The 22,254-nt window shown below is 41.2% G+C and overlaps 1 protein-coding gene across 2 annotated transcripts in view; it reads right to left on the reverse strand.

Moving 5' to 3' along the window:
• The window catches only part of sema6cb (semaphorin 6Cb), a 289,021-nt gene that overhangs the window by 146,393 nt on the left and 120,374 nt on the right, over nt 1–22,254 (reverse strand). For both annotated transcript variants that reach the window (XM_072461463.1, XM_072461462.1), the window contains exon 4: nt 12,476–12,624. The gene's annotated coding sequence lies outside the window, so the exon portion shown is untranslated. The remainder of the gene's footprint in view (nt 1–12,475; nt 12,625–22,254) is intronic.

Consider the following 22,254-nt stretch of genomic DNA (forward strand, 5'->3'; position numbering starts at 1 on the left):
TCTTGAGGATGAAAGCCACATGCGGTGAGCCACCGCATGGCTCACCGCATGGCGAGCATAAATGTAGGCTATGCAGATGTCCTCACCCTGTTGCCATGGTGACAGGAATGCGGGCTAAAGGTGTTATCAGCTGTCCGTGTGGAGTTGTACGGCTCTCAAGAGCAGAGAACGTGAAAGCGAACTGACAGAGACGCTTTGAACTTTGAAAATAACTTTTCATCAAATGACTTTTGGATTACAGAGAGTAATGATCTCTTCAAGACAAAAGCTAAAAGACTATGCGGTCTTAGTGATTTTAGTAGACAATCATCAGATTGCAAAAATTTGTCCACCAGATGACTTTACATGTACATATTGTGTTATCGTGTTTTACATGTCAATTTAACTGTTTCATAACTTGTTTTGTGGATAAATTTCACCTTCAGTGTAACTCTTGTGGCCTTTGGGTCTTCCTCCAGACCTCGTCCCCTTATCAAGCTGACTCAGCGGCTGATTGGCTGAAGCCACGGCGCCAAAACCCCCCGCAGTGTTGTAAGTCAGAAAGACAAAACAGTTACACTCAGTTCCAGCCGAGCTCAAAAGAGAGTTCCATCCGAGTTTCCTTCGAAGCTCAACCCTCCACTCAGGGTCCCACCAGCAAGGTCCATGACACCGGGCCTTGGGAGGCAGGCCTCGGGCCTAGCTAGCGTGAGCAATACTAAGCTACGGGACAAAGACTTTTCAAAGAGACATGCCCGGAGAAGCTAATGTTCCCTCCCGGAACTAAGAAACCTGTGCCCTTTTTTAAAAACGTGACTGATACTGCATCATGCAAATCAAGCAAGGACCTTTTGCAACTTTTCAAGTCCACAGCCTTTTAGATCAACCACATCGGTGGAGCAGCACAACGGCCTTTTCATTTGGAACGCCTCAGAGCCAAGGAGAACGCAGATCGCAGAACCTGATCCAGTCCTTCTTTGGCCAGACAACGTCAGAGCCGAGCTCGAGAGCAGCCCTGCTCTGGCCAGCGTGTGGACTGAGCTGCAGCGTGACCCCTTGAGTGAAGCCTGGAGGCGTCACGAACGACACGCAGGCTCTTGGACCCCACGCAGGCCCTTGGACCCCACGCAGGCCCTTGGACCCCACGCAGGCTCTTGGACCCCACGCAGGCCCATCTCCTCAGGATCACAGCTTCTGGTTCCATTCGTATGAATGCACTTCACAGGCTGAATTTAATCTAAGAATTAACTCAGGCACACACCTAGATAGATCTAGAACCATCATGTCTAGTGTTTTCCATCTGTAAACCGACTCATTTGCATATTCCTAATTCATATTTATTTGTTTAATTATTTGTTAATTAAATCTTCATAACCCACACTTGGTAAAGTGTTCCTTCATTTCCAGAAAAGGGGTCAATGTCACGGTTACGTTCTCAAACCTTCAGATAAAAGAGCAAATTAATTTTGTATTAATTAATTAATTTAGATTTTGATTATAGAGTTGTTGCCGAATATCCGGCTGGTGCCCCAATCTACTCTTAAAATATGATACCAAACATACCCACACTTATGCAATTTGTCATGTTTGAATTCTTGAACAATTCTTTAATCGATATCCCTGAATGCCCCCCCTCCTTCACAAGTGGTAGGACATTCATAACCTTACAGTACTGTACTAGTATAATACCCTACATAAACATAAGCCTACTTGCAGTAGGCAAAAAATATATGCAGATGTTATAGTTCTGTATATACATGCAAAAACAAAAGATTAAATTATTATAACCCTCTCTGGACTAGTGATGGGAATATTAGATCTCTGTCCGATACAATATGCACCTCGATAAACTTGCTTAAACTAACCCCAAATCACTAGGCATCAGAGTTAACACATTCATTTCTTGGCTCCCGAGCTAATTTAATTATTTATAGTTTGACATCTCCGATACCAATCGGATACATCTCTCAACCTGACAGGAATCTTTCATTTTCTTATGCTTAAAAAAACTAAAACAAAAAAAACACAGTTTAGTCTGATGCAGTGCTTTTTTTTGAACTGTGGGCAATGCTGAATACAGTGCCATTTGGAGTAAATTAATTCCGGTATAAAATAGATGACTTAAATTAGCCCAATTATTTGTTATGTTTGTATAATATTACTCCTCCACAGTACAGAGCTCATTAGGTGATGTTTAGCCCTCTGTTTATAAAAGCAATGTTTTTCCCCCATAATATTTATGACTGAGGCCTGTAGAAAGGTGAGAAGCCTGAGAGCGCATGGCAGCTTAATATGTAAAAAAAAAAAGCATCAGCCCTTTGGATTTCCCTTTTAAGGCTCAGTGAAGACAATGAAGAAGTAAAATGAATACTACGTCTGTCATTAATAATGTTTCTAGATGGATAGAGCCTCCTCTGTGAATTTTAATTTGTAAATCTATAGTTACAGGAATACTTGAGTGAATGGTTTAATTTAATTTAATTTAACATTGTGTTGTCCTGACTGAGAGCCTTCAGTGGCCATGTTAGAGGCTGTAATAGGGGTCTGTCTTCAAGCTTTTTGATCCTTCATTTTAATAGATTGGTTTGAAAAAGTTCTGTTCATTTGACAACGGGCTTTTAGCTAGAGGGCCGTCTTCCCGTTTTTTGGACGGGGTATTTCGACATGTGGACGGGCATTTTCCAGTGCAAGGACGGTGTAATTTTTATTAATACATTTTAGAAAAGGGAATATCATCATTAAATCGGGCCGGAAAGCGTTTGACGATAGTCCGCCTTGGTCCGCGCCATGACAGTTTACTGTTTACAAGTGAAAATTTGCATGCTGCACGTTGATTAGTCGACAAAGTTTGTGTGCTTGGCTCTGATTGGCTGCCGAGCCGTGGTCTGGAAAATGCCGAAGCTCCACGTTTGCCGAGAGGCGCAGGCGGCGCGAGAGTATGGAAAGCCAATGTGATACGAGAGGCGTGCGGGTGCTGCTCTAGATCGCCTTGTAGGTACCTCCGCGTTAAAAGCGCTGCTTTATTTTGTAAAAGCGTCGGAAAAAGGTCGTGATACACATATTGGCTTTGAAAAATGTTTAAGCCCCCGGACAAAATTATTTGGATGGGATGTTTTCAAATCCTAGCTAAAAGCCTGTTTGACAAACGGCATATCATCTTAAATTTAGAGATTACGAAAATAAAACTTTACACATTTTAAATCAACTAAAATAATAGTGTTGCAGCAGAATACATTTTCCAAATAGAATACAAATCCTACTCCAAAATGACTAATCCCCTGTGCCATTACAACCAAACTCAAAAATTCAAATTCACTCGGCACCTACCTAGAGCAATAGTACTGGAGTATATCCTTGTTGAGTTGAACTTATGCATAGTGTTCAAATTCACTGAGCAAATAAACTCTTGACCCCAGCCTAAGATCCTTGGGGGAAGCGGCGTAATGTTTTATTTAACGGCGATAATCAGATGCAGGTTTTTCATTCATCCACTGTTTAAGAGCATTTGTGTTACACAGGACACAGAAGCCTTCTGCAGCCAGGGAGCATGCGTGGAGATCCACTTGTTTTGTTGTTCTTGTCACTCATAAAATGTTAATCTGTCCAAAACAATGCTTGAAAAATGTGCTTGCTGTAGTGCCGGAACACACGCTGCATTGTAAGCGAGTGGGTGACATGCTATGAAAGCTATGCCGGTCGGCCCACCTCTGTGTTTGGCAGTATAAGGAGCGTATTCAGTCGCGTTTGTTTCACCCGCTCTGACATGGCTCCGTGACGGGGAAGCTTGACTGGTAAAGGGTCGTACTAAATGTCATTCACAGTGTTTACGGGCGCGACTTGGCATGTTAGCATCATTAACACTACAAAGAGATCCAGGCTCAAACTGCTAATGGCTGTCACTCGTAACAACAATAACAGATCATGATGCTTGGCTATTTTTATATACATCGTTTATAATAAGGGGGGATGGGATTGACTTTTGAAGATGGAGAGTAAGTAGACTAAACTAGACGGTACTGATCAAAATGTATACTTATTTTTTTAACTATCCTGATTATGATGTTCAGACAGTTTTATGGAAATCCCTCGGAAACATGCCAAAATATATGCAAATGATTGTAGTTCAAGTATAAAAAAAAGTAAATGGACTGTACAATTAACCATAAAAGTGCAGAAATATCACTCTATAGCCGTACTTGAAGAGTTAGGCTGAAAGTTTGAATATTTTTTTCTCTTTTAAAATTAAAGTTACTAATAGTTGCAGTTTTTCCCACCCATAACTGCACAATTCAATTTCAGCATTTCAGAAAAGGCATAATCTAACAATTGAGTTCACATTAGAATTAAAAATCTAATATACAAAAGTAACAGACCTCTGTGGGGGAAGCAAGCCATTCATTCTAATGTAGAGGACCTGTCACCCGCTGTTTATCTGCAAGAGCAAACACAGACTCTAGGAGATATGAAGACATAGATAAGAATAAATTTGTCCATCAGCCCCAACGTGTACAAATATCCCAGAAGGCTAAAGGTAGCAGCGGCCTAAATGTTAGATTTTGCCAACAGTCGATTTAATTTGTCTGAGGAAACACCTTATCAAATACATACCTGGAGTAGCATTAAGCATCATTCACAGTAGTTTGAGGAATCCTCGGCCCTCCGACAGTCAATAACAATAACTTTGCAACTTTTACTGAAGTTTTCTCCAACAACTGACGTAGCCCTGACGAGGCTCTGAGAATCTTCTCTGCTGTTTTTGAGTCCATAAATCATCAGCACACTCGCTCCGTGCTTTTCTGTTGTCTTATCACAATCAGTACAATTGCGTGCTGAGACCCGGATTTATCATGAGGCCACATGTAGAGAAATGTGATCTTACACCGTTGAGTGGTGAAGCCATCTAGTGGCTGCGGGGTAATCACTCCTTACACCATTTTGAAATGTTGGAAATGGACAAAGCTCACAATGTAATGTTGTTTGTTGGAATTGTTGTCTTTTAGTTTGGCATCTCGTGTTTTAGAACACAAAAGGTACTCAAGAGCATGTTTAAAGACCAAAAACAATACAACTTATTCAACCTTTAAGAAATAAAAAATTATGTTACCATATGAATTGAGTTTTCACCCACGCCCCACACTATGACGCATTATCAATTTGATTAATTTTGTTCATTTATACACAGGGAAAATCCAATGAGAAAAATTATCTTTTTCATGGGTACCTAGTTAAAACACAACACAGCATCAACAACAAACAAACACAGGATATCCAAATAAAAAACAATAAATACATAAAAACACACTTATACATACACTTTGAGATAAAAATTATATAAAAGTGCACCGACACTGCTTGAAGAGGAAAACGCGTTTTGTTTCTAAAAAAGAATGACAATCTGGCTTTAAGATTATTTGTCAGCTCTTGTATGTTTGTTGAAAGAGAGTTCATCATCGATCCAGACGCCCAAGTATTTGTAATGGGGTGCTTGTTCAATTGCATTACCATTGAGCGCAGGAATAACTATATTTCTTAGGTCATTAGAGTGTCTTTTGGAGAACAGTAAATGTTTGTTTATTTAAATTAAGTAATAATTTTATATTAACAGTTTTGTTAGATGGTGTGAAAATTCTCTTGAATATTTTGAATCACTTGTGCAGCATATAGTTATCATGAACTGGTGTGACCGTGGATATTTTTGAAAAGCTATACTGAGACTTGCTTCACTAAAATTACTATTTGTATATGACAAAGACCCTTAGAACTGTGCAACTTGTTTGTGTGTATTTAGTTCCAAAAGTAAAACCAATGGCAACAATGAGATACAACACCAACATGGAAGATGAGTCATTGGCATTGTGCACAGTTCTTGTGTTCTCTGATGCATGTGTGGGGAGTGGATGGATCTCTGTCACTAAAGTGTGTTCTGGCCACTATCGACTAGTGGTTTACATAATACAATTATGAGATGACAGAGGAATCTGATTATGGTAGGACTGCAAAAAACAAATATAAAAGTTTGTAATTAACAAGTTGCAAATAACTCTGCAGAGAATAATACATCCTAAATTAATGGATGTGATCATAAATGTGCAGTATATATATTCTGATGGACACGCTTGCCCCTATGAAGATGTTGCATTCATGTTCTAGAATGTGTTTGTTTTTAGAGGAAATATTCAAACATGATCTACAGAGGGTGAACCTTTACCAAGGCCTCAGAGAGGAGCTGGAGAAGGCCTGGAGCGTGAAGGTATTGGTGGTGACCATAGTGATCGGAGCACTTGGGGCAGTGACCCCCAAACTGGAGGAATGACTTGAGCAGATCCCAGGAAAAACATCAGACATCTCGGTCCAGAAAAGTGCAGTGGTAGTAACAGCAAAGATACTGCGCCTCTGGTAGAGGACCCGAGTTTGAAGGGGGAGAAATAGAGACCGCCCGCGGAGGTATACAGGTATATAGGTATATAGATATAATCCCTCTCTAACATGCAGTTCCTGTATTAGTGATTCTCCATGTACTTCGCCTGACAGCATCAGATCTCTGGCCCCTGGCTGCATGTGTACATTTCTAACCAAAAGAAGGGATCGTGACACAATAGATGAGCCTGAATGATGAGATGGTCCGGCATCAGCTACATTTGTCAAATCAGGACAAACACGGGGCCTGGCAGACAAAACCCTGCCTCATACCATGAAAACAATGCGCTTGTGTTACATAAAAAATTGTTTACTTGTCTGGCTGGCGGAGTGCTGATTGGAATCTATGGAGAAGAGTCCTTCAGCCACTTGAGAGCAACACTTGAAAATCAGCAAAGGGTTACTCAATCAAATATAGAAGTGATATAGAAGGCCATTAATGTACGATGACGTGGCAGAAGGAGCATTATTCTGGGGGAATATAATGACACATAAAAGCTTTGAGTACAGAACGGGACAAAGCTGGTTCTGCACAAAGTCGACTGCTGTTTTTCATAATCACCACATGGCAGGGGAACACAATGGAACTATTTCAAATGCAAGAGGTGAGACGAAACTGATATTTTTGAGTTCGGTGACCTGGTATAACCACATTATCAACCTTTTCAAAGTTTGTAAACCAAAACGAAAAATTCCGTAATGGAAGCAACTGGAGGCAAAAGCAAAAGTGGAACATAATGTGATTTCAATGGAGAAACTGGAATGAACCTCAGAATATCACAAAATATAACAAATCAAGATTGTTTTGATAAATAATAAACTCTGATACATGGGAGTGATGGACATAACTATTGTATTTTACATGTATTTAAAAGGAGAACTGTTCATACACGTTTAATTTTATTTATTTATTTATATAAAAGCAAGCTAACATTTTTAAACTCCAAATAGTTGCTTATTTTTAAGATATGTCGGTGTAATCCCTCATTCGTCCAGGCGTGTTCCATAGTAGAAAAAGCTTCAGTTGTAGTCATCTGGACTCAGTTAGAAAAAATAGACGTTTCGACTCTCATCCAAGAGTCATTGTCAATAAAATAATTTAGATCGAGAACTCCGATATTAATACTGTTCTGTGGTAAGACCCGCCCATTGGGCGGAGCCTTCCTGAAGTAGCAAGAGTAGTTTGTTTCAACAGAAACTCCCCCCTTGTATCTACCAAGCTAGCCTATTCAGAATTTTGATGGGCTATTAGAATCCTCTTTGTTTTTTTTAAGATAAGATAAGATAATCCTTTATTGTCCCACATGGGGAAATTTCATTGATGCAACGCAAGCAGATACAGAGGTAGATACAGAAGAAAAGAACAGATAACTTATAGGAAGTTTGAAAAACACTCTCAGTAGAAGATCTATAAACAAAAACTCCCATAGACAAAACCTCCCATTTCCCAACAAGGGATGGAGGGGGAAAATGATAAAGATAAAAATAAATAATAAATAAATACCATTGCATGTGATCACAACAGTAATTGCACATGAATACGTGTCACGACAGTAATTGCACATGAATTGCACATGAATTGCACAGTAATTGCACATGAATCATGACAGTAATTGCACAGTAGGACTAACAGAATATATATAAAATCTGACAGCAGCAGGAAGGAAAGACCTGCGAAACCTCTCCTTCTCACAGCGAGGGTGGATCAGTCTTTCACTGAAGCTGCTCTCCAGAGCGGACAGAGTGTCCTACAGGGGGTGAGACTCATGGTCAAGCATAGATGTGAATCTAGCCAGGACCCTTCTGTCCCCCACCTCCTGCACCGAGTCCAGAGCACAGCCCAGGACAAAGTCTTGATGACTTTGTCCAGCTTCCTCCTCTCCCTCTCTGTGATGCTGCTGGTCCAGCAGGCCATACCTACAGGAGGACTGATGTCACCACAGAGTCATAGAAGGTCTTCAGGAGTGGCCCTGTCACTCCAAAAGACCTGAGTCTCCTCAGGAGGTAGAGCCGACTTTGGCTCTTCCTGTACAGTGCGTCTGTGTTATGAGTCCAGTCCAGTTTGTGGTTCAGATGATCACCCAGGTACTTGTATGAGTCCACTCTCTCAATGTGCCGTCCCTGGATGTTCACTGGTAAGGGGGCAGTGGGGTGGCGTCTGCGGAAGTCCACCACCATCTCCTTGGTCTTTCCCGCGTTGATGAGGAGGTGGTTCCGCTGACACCAGTCCACAAAGTCCTGCGCCAGTCCTCTGTACTCCGCGTCATCGTCGTCCGTGATGAGTCCGATGATGGCAGAGTCGTCAGAGAACTTCTGCAGGACACAGCTGTCCGTGTCATGTCTGAAGTCTGCAGTGTAAAGGGTGAAAAGAAAGGGGGCGAGGACAGTGCCCTGGGGCGCCCCCACACTGCAGGTCCGAGTTGCAGACACACAGTCCCGGGCTCTCACAAACTGGGGTCGGTCTGTGAGGTAGTCCAGGATCCACTCTGCCAGGTCATACTCCACACCAGCAGTCTCCAGCTTGTCCCTCAGGAGCTGATGGTGTTGAAGGCGCTGGAAAGATCAAAGAACAGGATCCTCACAGAGCTGCCAGGCTTTTCCAGGTGAGAGAGAGAGAGCGGTGCAGCAGGGAGATGACGGAGTCCTCCACTCCGATGCCAGACCGATATGCGAACTGCAACGGGTCCATGGCTGGGCTCACGGTGGAGCGGAGGTGGTCCAGGACCAGCCGCTCCAGTGTCTTCATCAGGTGGGACGTGAGAGCCACCGGCCTGAAGCTGTTGAGGTCTTTGGCGCGCAGTGTCTTGGGCACAGGTACCAGACAGGAGGTCTTCCAGACCTGTGGTACCACCCTCAGCTTCAGGCTCATGTTGGAGACATGCTCCATAACTCCACACAGTTCATCTGCGCAGGACTTAAGGAGGAGGACTTTTGTTATAAAGTCTAACAAATTTCAGCATTTAGATTGGATGTCAGTTGATACCAGGCTGAGAAATAAATTTTCAAAGTTAGAGGCCAGGGGGGCCCCCTACCTTAAAAAGTTAGGGGCCCCCCAGCAATTTCAGGGGCCCACAAGCGCGCGCGGCATCGCGGCGTCATAAGAACAAGATACATTTGTTGTTTTAAACCTCGTTATTAGCATGTAAAACAATTTAAAGTACTTTTATCTTTTATTTGATATGAAGGAAGAGCACAAATACTGATAAACCTATAAACCAGAGATCATGATCTTTCAATACTGTTTAATTTAATATAATAATGTTTCTTGGATACAAAATAAATACTGTATACAGCATTTGACACAAGGAGATCTTATATGTTCTGCAGCAGGAATAAATAAAATCACAGTCTACAAAATAACCTGAGTACAGACACAGCAAGGAGATCTTTTGTTTTTATAATAATAAATATTCTGAATCATAATCTTCTTGTCAGAGAACAAATCAACTATCAATATTGTTAAAATAGTAGCTTGTAAGAGTTCTGTTAAATACCTGTGGCTTGTCAAATAAATACCTGTGGCTTGTTGTATCCCTTTTGAGGAAAAGCCAAACACCGTGCAATACAACAATCCAGCCTCCTTGTCGTACTGATGCCATGGGAGAGGTGTGTCCCACCACTCAATATAACCCATGGCATCAGTACGACAATATTATTGTCTGTCCCTTTCAGTCTTCTCATAATCATTTTTTGTTGTTGTTTTTTTTTCTGGTCTTCTGTAACTTGTTGTCTTTTGGGTGGTGGGGGTTTCCCCCCTTCAAAGTACTTCCACATCGACATACAGTTTTTGTTGTAAACAACTTTACTCAGTCCACTATTCAGTCTTCAATTTTGCCACAAAATTAGACCGGGCATTTCCGTGGACACCCGAACAAGACCGAACGCAGTGGCCAATCAGATGCCCGCTTTCATCGAAATTAGATCGGCCAATGAGAAGCGAGAAGACTGCGAAGTGGGCATGTCTGTCAAAATGAAACTTAAGCCATGAAAATGCCCCGAATATGGCCAAATTACTAGTTAAATCTTGATTTTTTTCGAGGGGTTTAGATAGAGGGGCACGGCCAATTCAAACCGCGGGCCCGCCGGAGATTTGACTGCTTACGGGCCCCGGGCCCCCGTCTATTTCGCGGCCTGGATACATACTGTACGTTTGCCTGCACATTGCTTCCAGCAGTCGACTCCATTCGGGAATTTTGAAGAATTTGATGACAAACATTTTAAAGGGTCAATTTACTGGCAGTTTCTACTCTCCTGAGACATCCAACTCATGAAACGGCTTGCAACAATAATGAACGGAAATGATGCATGCTTAATATGATCCTTTGTTCCTTTGATTTGTTGTGTCCAGCTTTAAATTGTCACTTGAATTTTTAAAGGGATTTTAATAGAGTTTTTCCATTCATCATTCATGTTTTATCTGCCTTGGAAGTTGAAATTTGTTTTGAGTTGAAAGTGAGAGTAAAAACTTCGGGTTTTTGCAATAATAAAATGCACCATACACATGCAAATAAAAAGTTGTATTCATTTTTTTAAGAGGTATCAAGCACTCTTCAACTCCAAATTGTGGCAAGTCACACTATGTCCACTTGGAGCTGAAGTTCAGTCACAAGTCCAAGTTAAATTCCAAGTCCTCAAGCCCAATCCCTGGAGTGACTTAGTAAATGAGTCCAGGTGTTGAGTATTACATATCTGGAATCATATCATGATGATTTTATGATTCTATTAAAACCAGATCCCAATTTCTATTTTAGCCCGATTCATGTAGACATAAAATGTGTATATTGGCCTTAAGAGAAAACACAAATCATCACCTTCTCTTGAAAGTTCACACTTCCCTCTGATTGGTTGAATCTAACTGCCAATCTGGCTGACCAATAGGAGAAGTGGTTGGCAAAATGTATCTTGTTTATTAGGGCCCGACTGATATGGATTTTGGGGTTCTGATAAGATATTGATATAAAAGGAGGTTGGAGGTGCCGATAGCCAATATAACTGCTGATATATTTAGTAATGTAAAATAAATTCTGCCTCTTAAAAGTGAATTTTAAAAACTGAATGCTTGTTTGCACAACATTTTGATGGACTCAAACTACTGAAGTAAATTCATGCGCCAAAAGGTGTAGTTAATGTACGCATGCCACAGTAATTAATATGCCTAAATTCCAACCATTAACCCTCTCTTCGTGGCTCATTTACATATCAATTTGAATACAATAAACGTAATACAGCCATAATCACTTTAAAGAAGCCAATAAGAGAACAGCGACAATGTTTACAATGTTGTATTAGCATTTCACGAGCTAAGCGCTAACTAAAGCGAACAAAAGAATCAAAGCATCAAAGCATCAAAATGGACACATTTACAACACTCACTGCTCAGAGAGGCCGCCTCAGATCACAACTCTTCACAAATATTTATTTTAATTCTGACGTCAAATAATTGTCAAACAGCAGTAGCAGCGTGTGTGCTAATGTTAGCTGACCAGAATCTTGTCTCTTTCTTCACAATGACACTTTGAAAAAAAATAAGTCCCATGTTGTCACTGGTGTGATCTGTGCTGAAGTTCACGTTTATTCTGTAGTTAGTAGCTGAGTTCAGAGTACGGTATTCAAATCCAGCGCTGCCTCAGTCAGAGGCATGAATGGTCACTCTGGAGCTGCATTCAGCTGAACTACAGCATCTCAGGCACACAACCAAACTACTGCACCGAGAAATGTGCTGCAATAAATATTGGGGCACTAATCTGTCAGTAAATTGGATAAAATTGTTGTATTCTACAGAGTCGAAGCTTTATAATAAAGATATATCGGCCAACCAATATATCGGTCGGGCCCTATTGTTTAGGATTCTATATTTAGAGAAAAAGTAAATCAAAATTTGACATATCTGACTATCGAAAGATGAGATCACGATTATTTCTGAAAAGTGTGTTAAAAGTTCCATGACAAGATTCTGATAGTATGCCAAAGCAATCACACAATGTAGCATTCAGTTTACCATCATTCTTACACTGCTCAATCTCATTTTCACCATAAGCATTGCTGAACAGCTCTTGAACACAAATAAAAAGCATTAAACTTACAATGCCCTTTTCCTGTATTGTCCAGCCGTTTGTCCACTGCTCTGTCCCTCACACTACAGGCGGAGTGAACGGGCCGGCGGGGGTGAACACATGCCTTTCTCAAGACGATCCTTACAAACGCTGGCTCTGCAGTGGACTTCCTTTCCTGCGGACACATTAAAAGTATATGAGAACAAACCACAGCTGCTCCCAATACTCACAACAACAAGCCCGGGGCCCTGTATCTTTGGCTTAAATGAGGCCACTGACCCCGGGGGCCCCTGGACTGTAGCTCTGTGTTACTCTCTGTGTAATCTGCCCTGTCACCAGGCTGTCAAAACATCAGCGCTCACACGGTGGAGGTCGGGGCCAGAGTGGAGAGTTTCGAGACAAGAACGCAGTGTTTACATGCGTTTGGTTTAAACATTTATTATGTATTACTAAAACTGCACTCCAGACATGAAGCACTTAGAAAGACGGATGCGCTCTCCCAACCCAAAATCAGCAATTGTACATTACTCTTAACCTTAGCATAACAGCAATAGAACAAAAGCATAGGTCAAGGGATGAAGAACATTTTTTGAATATTTTTTAATAGCCATCACTTCAAGCTACAAAAATGCTAAATATTTAGAACTTAGTAGAGAGGTCAAACTCATCTATTTTAAAGTTTTATGCAAGTGGGCATTATAATATGTCTGGACCAACAGAACTCTGAGAAAGTTTATCTCCTATGTTAGCTTGCTTTCAGTTCAATGGCCCTCATTGTAGTGAAAATTGTGTACATTTGGGTGTATATTTGTTGGTAACCCGTGCGTGACATTTATGAACCTGTGCGCACAGCTTTGATCCTGGCCAACGCGCGAGCTCTGGTGATAAATGCAGCATCAGGATCATTTGAATAGAACGCCCCAAAATATTAATGTTTCAAGTCATCTCACCCACGCCATTAACAAGAAATCACCAAGAATGGCATAAACATAACTATGTTTTATCACATTGGAAAACACAGAAAATGAAGCCCAATCAATTATCGGCCACAACAGCAAGACAAATATCAGATATCATATTGGCTCCAAAAATAAAACAAACACAAATCCATATCAAAACCATCCCCTGGCCTTGCCAACCATTTTTTAAAAATACTCCTACTATTATCAACAAATATTGGTAATCGGTAAGAGAGCAGCAGAAAAAGTCTAAGAAAAAGAAGGGAGGGACTTTGACCATCCCTAACCTTTTTATAAAACTTGTCCAGCCTAAATCCTAACAGTTGGTCCTGAGAAGGTGACAGCAGCACAGAAGTCTGTATTTTCTTTGAGAACCTTTGGGTCCATCATCCATCACTCATGACCGCAGGGCCTTTTGGAACTAATACTTTGTTGTGAGTCCTGGAGCAGCAGACGGTCTCTGAGGCCGCTGTAGTAGACACTTGAGGGACATTAAGCACCATTCTGCTCCATCATTAGCCCGGCCCGCCACAGAAACGGCCATCAGTCACCAGGAGGACCCCTGCAGAGTCAAACCTGCATCACGTTACATGACCTCAATTACTAACAGGGCATTTATTCTATAGTACAGAAAGTACTAGTCACTGGATGAACAAGCAAAGTGTTTTGTACTTTGACACCTTTAAATTTAAATCCAACTCTAATATTATTCTTAATCGTGGATGCGTCTTAGTCCACCAAAATGTGTATTAGTTGACTGGATTAGGCAGAAGATCAACAGCTTCCAAAGAAGACTTAGGAGTTACAGCTGAAAATGTTGTGCAGTTAGTGCTGGGGATTTTGATTTGGAAAACAAAGAACATTTTCTTTCAGGCTTTGTTTTTAAAAAGACAAAATTAAATCCAAACCAAAATCCCCAGCACTAACTGCACAACATTTTCAGCTGTAATTCCCAAGTCTACTCTGGAAACTGTTGATCTTCTGCCTAATCCAGTGCCCTACTTACAGCACACCCAAACAGCATCATAGTGGACATGCCTCTGAACTCAAAACACATCTCCACATACACAAGGGTCAAATGAAAGAGGCCTCTGACTGCAGCTGCTCTGGCCCCCTTCCCCAGCCTCGTGCGTCGTGGGTCATAAACACCTTCCCCTCAGTCGTCTCCGGCTTTCAGTGTGACTGTGTGTATGGCTGTTTACTGCTGAGGTTAGGGCCGCGTTGCTGAATGGCAGAGGATGTTTAGTCATGAGAAACACACTGGAAAGCCTGGTTTAAGGAGTCCAAACTATCGTGTTGCATTATACAGTGAATAGAAGGCGGCTGAAGGAACATTTCAAACAGAACAGAGCTTTTCCTGACTCTGCCCCACATCGCAGACCTACATCTTTAGTTAGCTTATCAGAACAGGAAAACCTTCTAAGCCTCATTCTTACTCCGCTAACCCTAACCATAAACCTAACCTGTTTCGGTTTGATGATGATATAGGCCATTCTCATAAAGCATTTCCTCTAAAAGGTCTTTTGCTACATTAGGTGTAGAAAGTCTGTAGCATGTCAAAAGCCTATAGCTATAACCTCTTGGATACAGGAAAAACAAGCCGCTCATTTTGCACAATCAAAAAGTCCTTAACTTCTGTCCTTTTGAACCGCACAAACTGCACTACTTTGTAGATTAAAATCCTAAAATATCATGTTAAAAACAGACCTAAAAAAGTGCCAGCTAGCCACAAGAGCAACCAACTGTTCTGAGCGCTATCTCATTTTGTATATGATTACAATTTAGAGGCCGGCATTTTGATTCAGTGGCAGCTAGATATTAAATACTTATGTCTGAGATCCTTGTTTGAGAAAACCTATTAAACAAGAAATGACAGACAGCAGCTAAAAGCACCTACCATATTTTTTCATAGATGGTGTTTTCACACTGGCAACCACAGGTCACATGTTGATTATTTTCACACTGACAAGAGGAAGCTCTAGGCTCCAAGCGACACAGAAGAAGAATCGGCTCTTCCTCTACCTCCGGAGTTTGCAGAGTTGCTTATAAGTTAAACAGAAGAAGAAGAATTCAATGGATTTAGTGATTTGGGGTAATACTGATGCTTTGGTAAACTTGTTAGCATGTTCTTTATGCTATAGTTATCTGAATAACTGTTAATATGTTACGTTAACATACCAGACACTCGTCTGTACGTCATGTAGCTGAAGGTATTACGTTAGCATACGTACACCTTTTCATCTTTAATCTGTTATTATTTTAAATTGCATTTCAAAATGAAATGTCTGTTCTTGGTCTTGGATTTTATCAAATACATTTCCTCAAAAAATGCAACATATACTCCAGTGGGACTTATATATGTTTTTTTTTTTTTTTTTATATATTATGCATTTTTTGGCTGGTGCGACTTATACTCTGGTGCAACTTAGTCCGGAAAATACAGAGTCCAGGTGAAAGGAATGCAACTGATTTGAAGAGTTATCGCTTGGCTAAGAAAGTGATATTCCTGTCCATTCAGGTTTTTGCGATACTTGAACCAAATTTTAAAACATTTTAGCAATCCATCAGAGAAAGTGCTAAGACTTTTGTCATTGGAATATTAATAAAAGCAATATTCATTCTTATAACTGTTACCCCTCATTGTATTCCTCGTTGCACAGCCCAGGTTTGCCGGTGTTTGTTCAAGTCTCTCCTGGTTGAATTAACATTTCCCGCCCAGCTGGATCCCCATTTCAGCCTCAAATATTCTTTTTAGTTAATTCCTGCTACAGTAGCATCTCTTTTAGATGAACAGCGGTAGGTAGCTGGGTTAAAAACAAATATTTTTGGGGGAAGTTTCCCACTTTTCTACATATGCTTTGACAACCGGAGAGGCCAGCAGCAAGGTTTGCATACTAAGGACAATGTCAGGCTCAAACAGCGCTGAAGAAACACATGGGAAATGCAGAAAATATTATGCTCAGCAGCACCAAACTTTAAAGCAAGTCTGTAAAAATGTTGGCTGTATCACGTTACTTAGTAACTGGAACAGTGTTATGGCAAGATTAACTACAAACCAAGTAAACCAGATCCAAACCAGGTCTCAAGTACTCAGTGATGAGGGAGCTGCAGCCAGATAACAATAGGACATAATATACAGGGTGAGGGTAAGGATAACAAATCAGATTAATTTCAGGGAAACTTGAAACTGTGCAAACTGTGCAAAATTTGATTTGTATCATCATGTTACCCAGCCTTACTTCATATTTTTTCCAATATGACGTAAACGTGTATGTTAACCTTGACAACATGGCTAACTAACATGATTACAGCTGTTGCCAGAGTGCTACATGAATTAGCCTGAACAGCTTCACGTACACAGGAGACTTTGGTGCGTTTAAGGTCAAGGACACGAGCTTGGCGGCATCACCGGAGCGCACCCGTTTGCCTTTTTCTCCCCCAGCTGCTACAGCACATATTGATTTGGCCCATGTGCCAATAACACTTAAAACATTGCATCTGGTTTGTCCAATGCTATGTCCATATTCAATAAATAAATAACTAAATAAACATGAAGGGTAATACCGGCGCGATTGTTTCATTGCCATTCTACAATTTCTTATCTCTTTTACTAGAAATGGTCCCACAGAGCAGCGCAAACCCTCTCTGATCGTGCCGTAATAGTTTGGGAGGTGGGCCTCATTAACCAAACGAGCCTTTCAGAGCACAACATTCCCATTAGAGCCACCCGTATAATCCCTCATTTCCCCCCAAACTACACCCAGGCCTCTCCGGGGGACGCAGTCAACCACCTAACCACACTTCCACTTCTATATCTGCACTCGCATCTGTGCTCCGGCTGTGCCTACAGGACCTTGTATAGACGAGGTACACAAAGCTAGGTAAAAGCTGTGAAACTACGTAATTTATTGATAAAACTCTATATCACAAAGTACAATTCCAGTTGCACCATCAGTCCAAAATAATGTCAATGTGAATTGCCTCTTGCCTTTCTGAGACAATAGTGACACAGGCAATCCTTTGAGGTTTAAATTATTACAACTTTTATATGATATCATGAAAAACCTGCTCTTTATAACTAACAAACATTTAATGGTACATTATGCATTTTTCCTGTTGGGGGTCTGCCAATGTGCTTGTAATAACTTGGCCTGCAAGGTTCCACATGATGACATTATACTTAAACTCTTCTTTATGTTTTTAGTTTTTATGGTCTAAATATATTTTTGAAAAATAGGGTTAGAAATTATAACAAAAAATAAAAATGATAAACAACAATTAAGTCAAGTTGTGTTCTGAGAATAAATCAGCATTAAAAGTGTTCAGTAAAAGCTATATTTGATATGCCCATGTTTACTTGCTATCTGGGGACAGAAATAAGTCATGTTTGTGTAAATGGAACTACAAATGCTATCATCATACCCTCCTTAAATTATTTTCTTGATTGTTTTTTTGAAAACCACCTGAATAATACATCATTCAGAGTTTAAAAATTATCATGCATACAAGCGGCCGTGTTGTTTATGACCACATTAAAAGCATACACAGACAACTATTGACAGCTGCAGGTTTACATAACAGCAGCACATACACTTCCTCTGTGGGGACATTAGTCAGCAGGGGCTCAACGGGCTGTGGTACTGATCAATGCCCCCCTGCTGTGTCCACCGGGGGATTCAACAGTCAAAATGGGGGCTTTAATAATTCAGAGTCCAGGCCTGTCATATCCTCTATTAGCTCCGAGAGCCCGGGTCCACGGCTGATGGATTACTAATTAGATTAATTGCAGCCTTTTGGAAAACGAGCCGGAAGTTCCTGGAGACTGTAAGGAGAAGGCGGGAGGAGATGGCTGAAATAATGGAGACGAAGGATTTACTTACTCACTTTACTTACATTGTTCCAATTGTTTTGTAAAATACATTTTCAGAACTTATCAAGGATGTCCGCGATGGAACTGATACGGAAATGTCACATTGTTTCTTTTCACCACAGTCTGATTAGAACTCCTATGAATGAAGCTGAAATGTCGGGCAGGCAACCATGAGGAAAACATGGGACATAAACTGTAAACTGCAGCAGGGTGAAAGTGAAAGCCTATAAGACATTTCAATAGCCTCACGGATATATATTTTGTACAGACGAACTAAACCTGCTCACTCTAAGATTTCATCTTAAAGGACACATATTCTTGGTTTACGGATCCGCCGCACTTAGATTATTGATTTCTACACATTTTTTTAAAAATATCAAAAAAAATGTATATAAAGTACCGCCGACAATGCAAAATAGCATTAAATGAAATATAAAAAGCTGTATTAAATCAAAAGATAAGAGCGCGTGATGCAATTTTTCGGCAAAATCCTGCGTGAGCCATTCATTTTGGAAAGCATTGTTGTGACGGAGCGGCTCCGCCCCTAAGTGCGCTGTGCCGGGGAGAGCATGTGAAGACGCGCAAGCCCGTTTCCCTGTCTGCTGCGCGCCACGCCAAATCCTTTAATCGCAAATACACATTGTAAAACAGTTTACCACTGTTCCTCTAGCGCGTTTTGCCGTGACTAAGGGTGCACACTTAGAAGCATCAGTTCTACCTATGCCAGGGGTGGGAAATTATTTTCCTCCGAGGGCCATATTCGAATCCAGGCAAGTAGCGGAGGGCCGGCCCACAATCATTGGTGTGGGGAAAAAAAATCCGAAAAAATGTAGTTATTCTGAAAGTGTGAGCTCAAAGCTATACAATGATGTCTCACTCATGCACATCTGCTCATATTTGAGTAAGTTGTGGTCATTTGAATGTATACAACTCTGAATTCCTCTTACTGAGAAAACTGCCTCTAAAGATTCTCACCTGAGTGAGCCCAGAGTCACAGGGGGGCTCATTTGCATCTCATTGAGATAAACCCTCCCCCTGTCACACTGACAGCACCTCCCCCTACAGCTGTCACTGAAGACTCAATAGTAGTGTTGTTTTATTGATGTAGTGTCAGGACTTGAACTGGACTTGAATCAGAATTAGAAGTTACTATATTCAAATGGAAATACTTGGATTACAAAAGTCCCTAAGTAGCATCAAAGATTCAGAATCAGAATTGAAATAGGGTGTATTGCCATTTGTCGATAAACAGAATTCACAGGTGATTCAATGCAACACAAACAACAAAACATTGAACACTTGGCATGATATATACATAATGAAATATAAGCTACAGTGTTCTCGCTGGGCTCAGGTTTGAGGATGGCAGTGGGACCATAAAATGTTCGCCGCTCTGTGCCGCGCGCGTCGCTCCGTGCTGCCCACGCCGCGCTCCATGCTGCCCGCGCCGCGCGCGTTGCTTCGTGCTGACGCTCCGTGCTGACCCCGCGCGCGTCGGTGTCGCTCCGTGCTGACCGGCTGCAGAGGGTTTGAGGGAAAGTATCTGTAGAAGACAGAGGGAGAGAGGGAAGGAATTAGATTCAGACATGTGACATTTGATAAGATATTCCTTTATAGGGCTGGGTATCATGGCCAATTTCCTAAATCGATTCGATTTCGATTCATAACGTCCTGAATCGATTAATCACGATTCGATTCAATTCAATCTGCTCTTAAATAATGAAAATGGCTCAACTGTGTTACAAAATACAAATGTACTTTAATTTTTCTTTTCACCATAAACTGGTTTTAAGTGCAAACTTGTAAATTGGATAGTTTAAACTTCAGCTGTAAACAAAACTGTCTCAAGTCTCAAAAGTACAATTTTGAAACAAAGTAGTTTTTAGACCTGCTTGTGAGGCTCAGTTCAGTGTGACGTGCATCAGCTGCATTATCTCCACTACACCAACCATTATTTGTAGCGTTGTCCGTCACAACTGCTGGGTCTTTGCTGGTCAGCCCCCCACCCCTGTATGGCCCCCCACTCCTGTGGCCCCCGTCAACATATTAGCTATATTATTAGGGAGTGTCTACAGAGCTGCGCCGCGCGGCCGAAACTGCCATGTTATTTTGTGCCGCGGCTCCTGAAACTGCTGCGCTGTTTGACCGCGCCGTTTTAGACCGCGCCGAGTTAAGGTTAGGGTTAAGGTCAGGGTTAGGGTTAGGGTCAGGGTTAGCCATGAGGCTATATGGCAGTGCCGCGGTTCCTGAAACTGCTGGGCCATTTGACCGTGCCGCGGCTCTGCAGCCACGGCCATATTATTAGCGGTGTGGCTCGTCAGGAGTACGGGTGCAAAAATCTATGCAGGCAAAAGTTGCGACGGCTTCTGTTATCTTTATGACCCGCGGAGAATCGGCTGGTAATGTTAGTGATTCCCTCAGTTTCATTTGTTTTGCCGGACGGCTTGTTGTCGGAAGCTAACGTTAGCGTAGTGTGATACCTGGTCAAGTGGTTTCTGAGGTTTGTAGCATTTCCACAATAACTGACCTCCGCTTCGCAGATTTTGCAAACCACTTTGGTTTTATCCGGCTCTTTGTTTTAAATCCGAAATGGTTCCAGACGTCAGACTTGAGTTGGGACGGCTCGCTGAGCCGAGTTTTACCTGCTTCTTGCACGCTTGACAAGCGGACGTAAACGCGCCACTGCTGCACCACGCACAAGACTTCATGGGGAAAAATCGATCTCATGCCGAATGAATCGATATTGCAAAATTTTTATTACATTGATCCAAAATCGATTTTTACCCAGCCCTATTCCTTTATTGTCCACACATGGAGAAATGTCATTGTTGCAACGCAGGAAAATACAGAGGAAAAGGACAGATAACTTATAGGAAGTTTAAAAAACACTCTTAATAGAAGAACTCTTATAAACAAAATCTCCTATAGACAGAACTTCTCATACAGTAAGTGTCTATTATTGCTATTCTGCATTTGCACTTTATTGTACATTTAATAAAGTGAAGTTAGGTAAATGATGTGTAATAAATAGTACCTGCTGTGCAAAGTCGAAGCTGTAATGCAATGGACTTCTGCATAGTTATGATGCTTCTGCCAGTCGAAGAGTTCTTGACAAACACTCGGACATCCGCCGTTCCAACAAGCTGTGTGGGATATTGAGGTGACTCTCAGGAGAGCTGTTTTCCACAACCTGATGACAAGGGCGGCAATGTGAAAAAAAATTAGAACAGAAGAGAAATATCTTAAGCAGAACAGAGAGCAACACTGAAGTTTTGACAGGCTAATGTTTACATATTACAGTAGTCAAATAATATAAACTAACCTCAGTAATGTGGATGTCCATTGTGCTGAACACGCGTAGCCTCCGTGCTGAAAGCACGCCGCTCCGTGCTGACCAGCTGCAGAGGGTTTGAGGGAAAGTGTATCTGTAGAAGACATGTGACATTTTATAAGATATTCCTCTATTGTCCAGACATGGAGAAATTTCAGTGTTGCAACGCAGGAAGATACAGAGGAAAAGGACAGATAACTTATAGGAAGTTTAAAAAACACTCTTAATAGAAGAACTCTTATAAACAAAATCTCAAAAAAACAAAATAGAGAAAAATAAAGATTAAATAAAAACAAAAGGACAAAATAATACTAATAATGGTAAAATAAACACTATTTACATCAGTTATATGCACATGAATGTGACATTATTGCGTGTGATAAAGATATTTGTCTTTATCACACATGTCTATCATGTCTATTCATACAGTAACAATCTATAATTGCTATTCTGCCTTTGCACTTTATTGTACATTTAATAAAGTGAAGTTAAGTAAATGATGTGTAATAAATAGTACCTGCTGTGCAAAGTCGAAGCTGTAATGCAAAGGACTTCTGCATAGTTTTTGATAAACTCCAGCTGTGAGCGCCTCTTCTGAAAAGTGAAACAAAGTAGTTTGGAATTTGACGAGCTAAACCGGCTAAC

The sequence above is a fragment of the Eucyclogobius newberryi genome, unplaced genomic scaffold (genome assembly GCF_026437365.1).
Source record: "Eucyclogobius newberryi isolate DKJ021-1_F unplaced genomic scaffold, fEucNew1.0.hap1 SCAF_3, whole genome shotgun sequence".
Taxonomy (NCBI): Eukaryota; Metazoa; Chordata; class Actinopteri; order Gobiiformes; family Gobiidae; genus Eucyclogobius; species Eucyclogobius newberryi.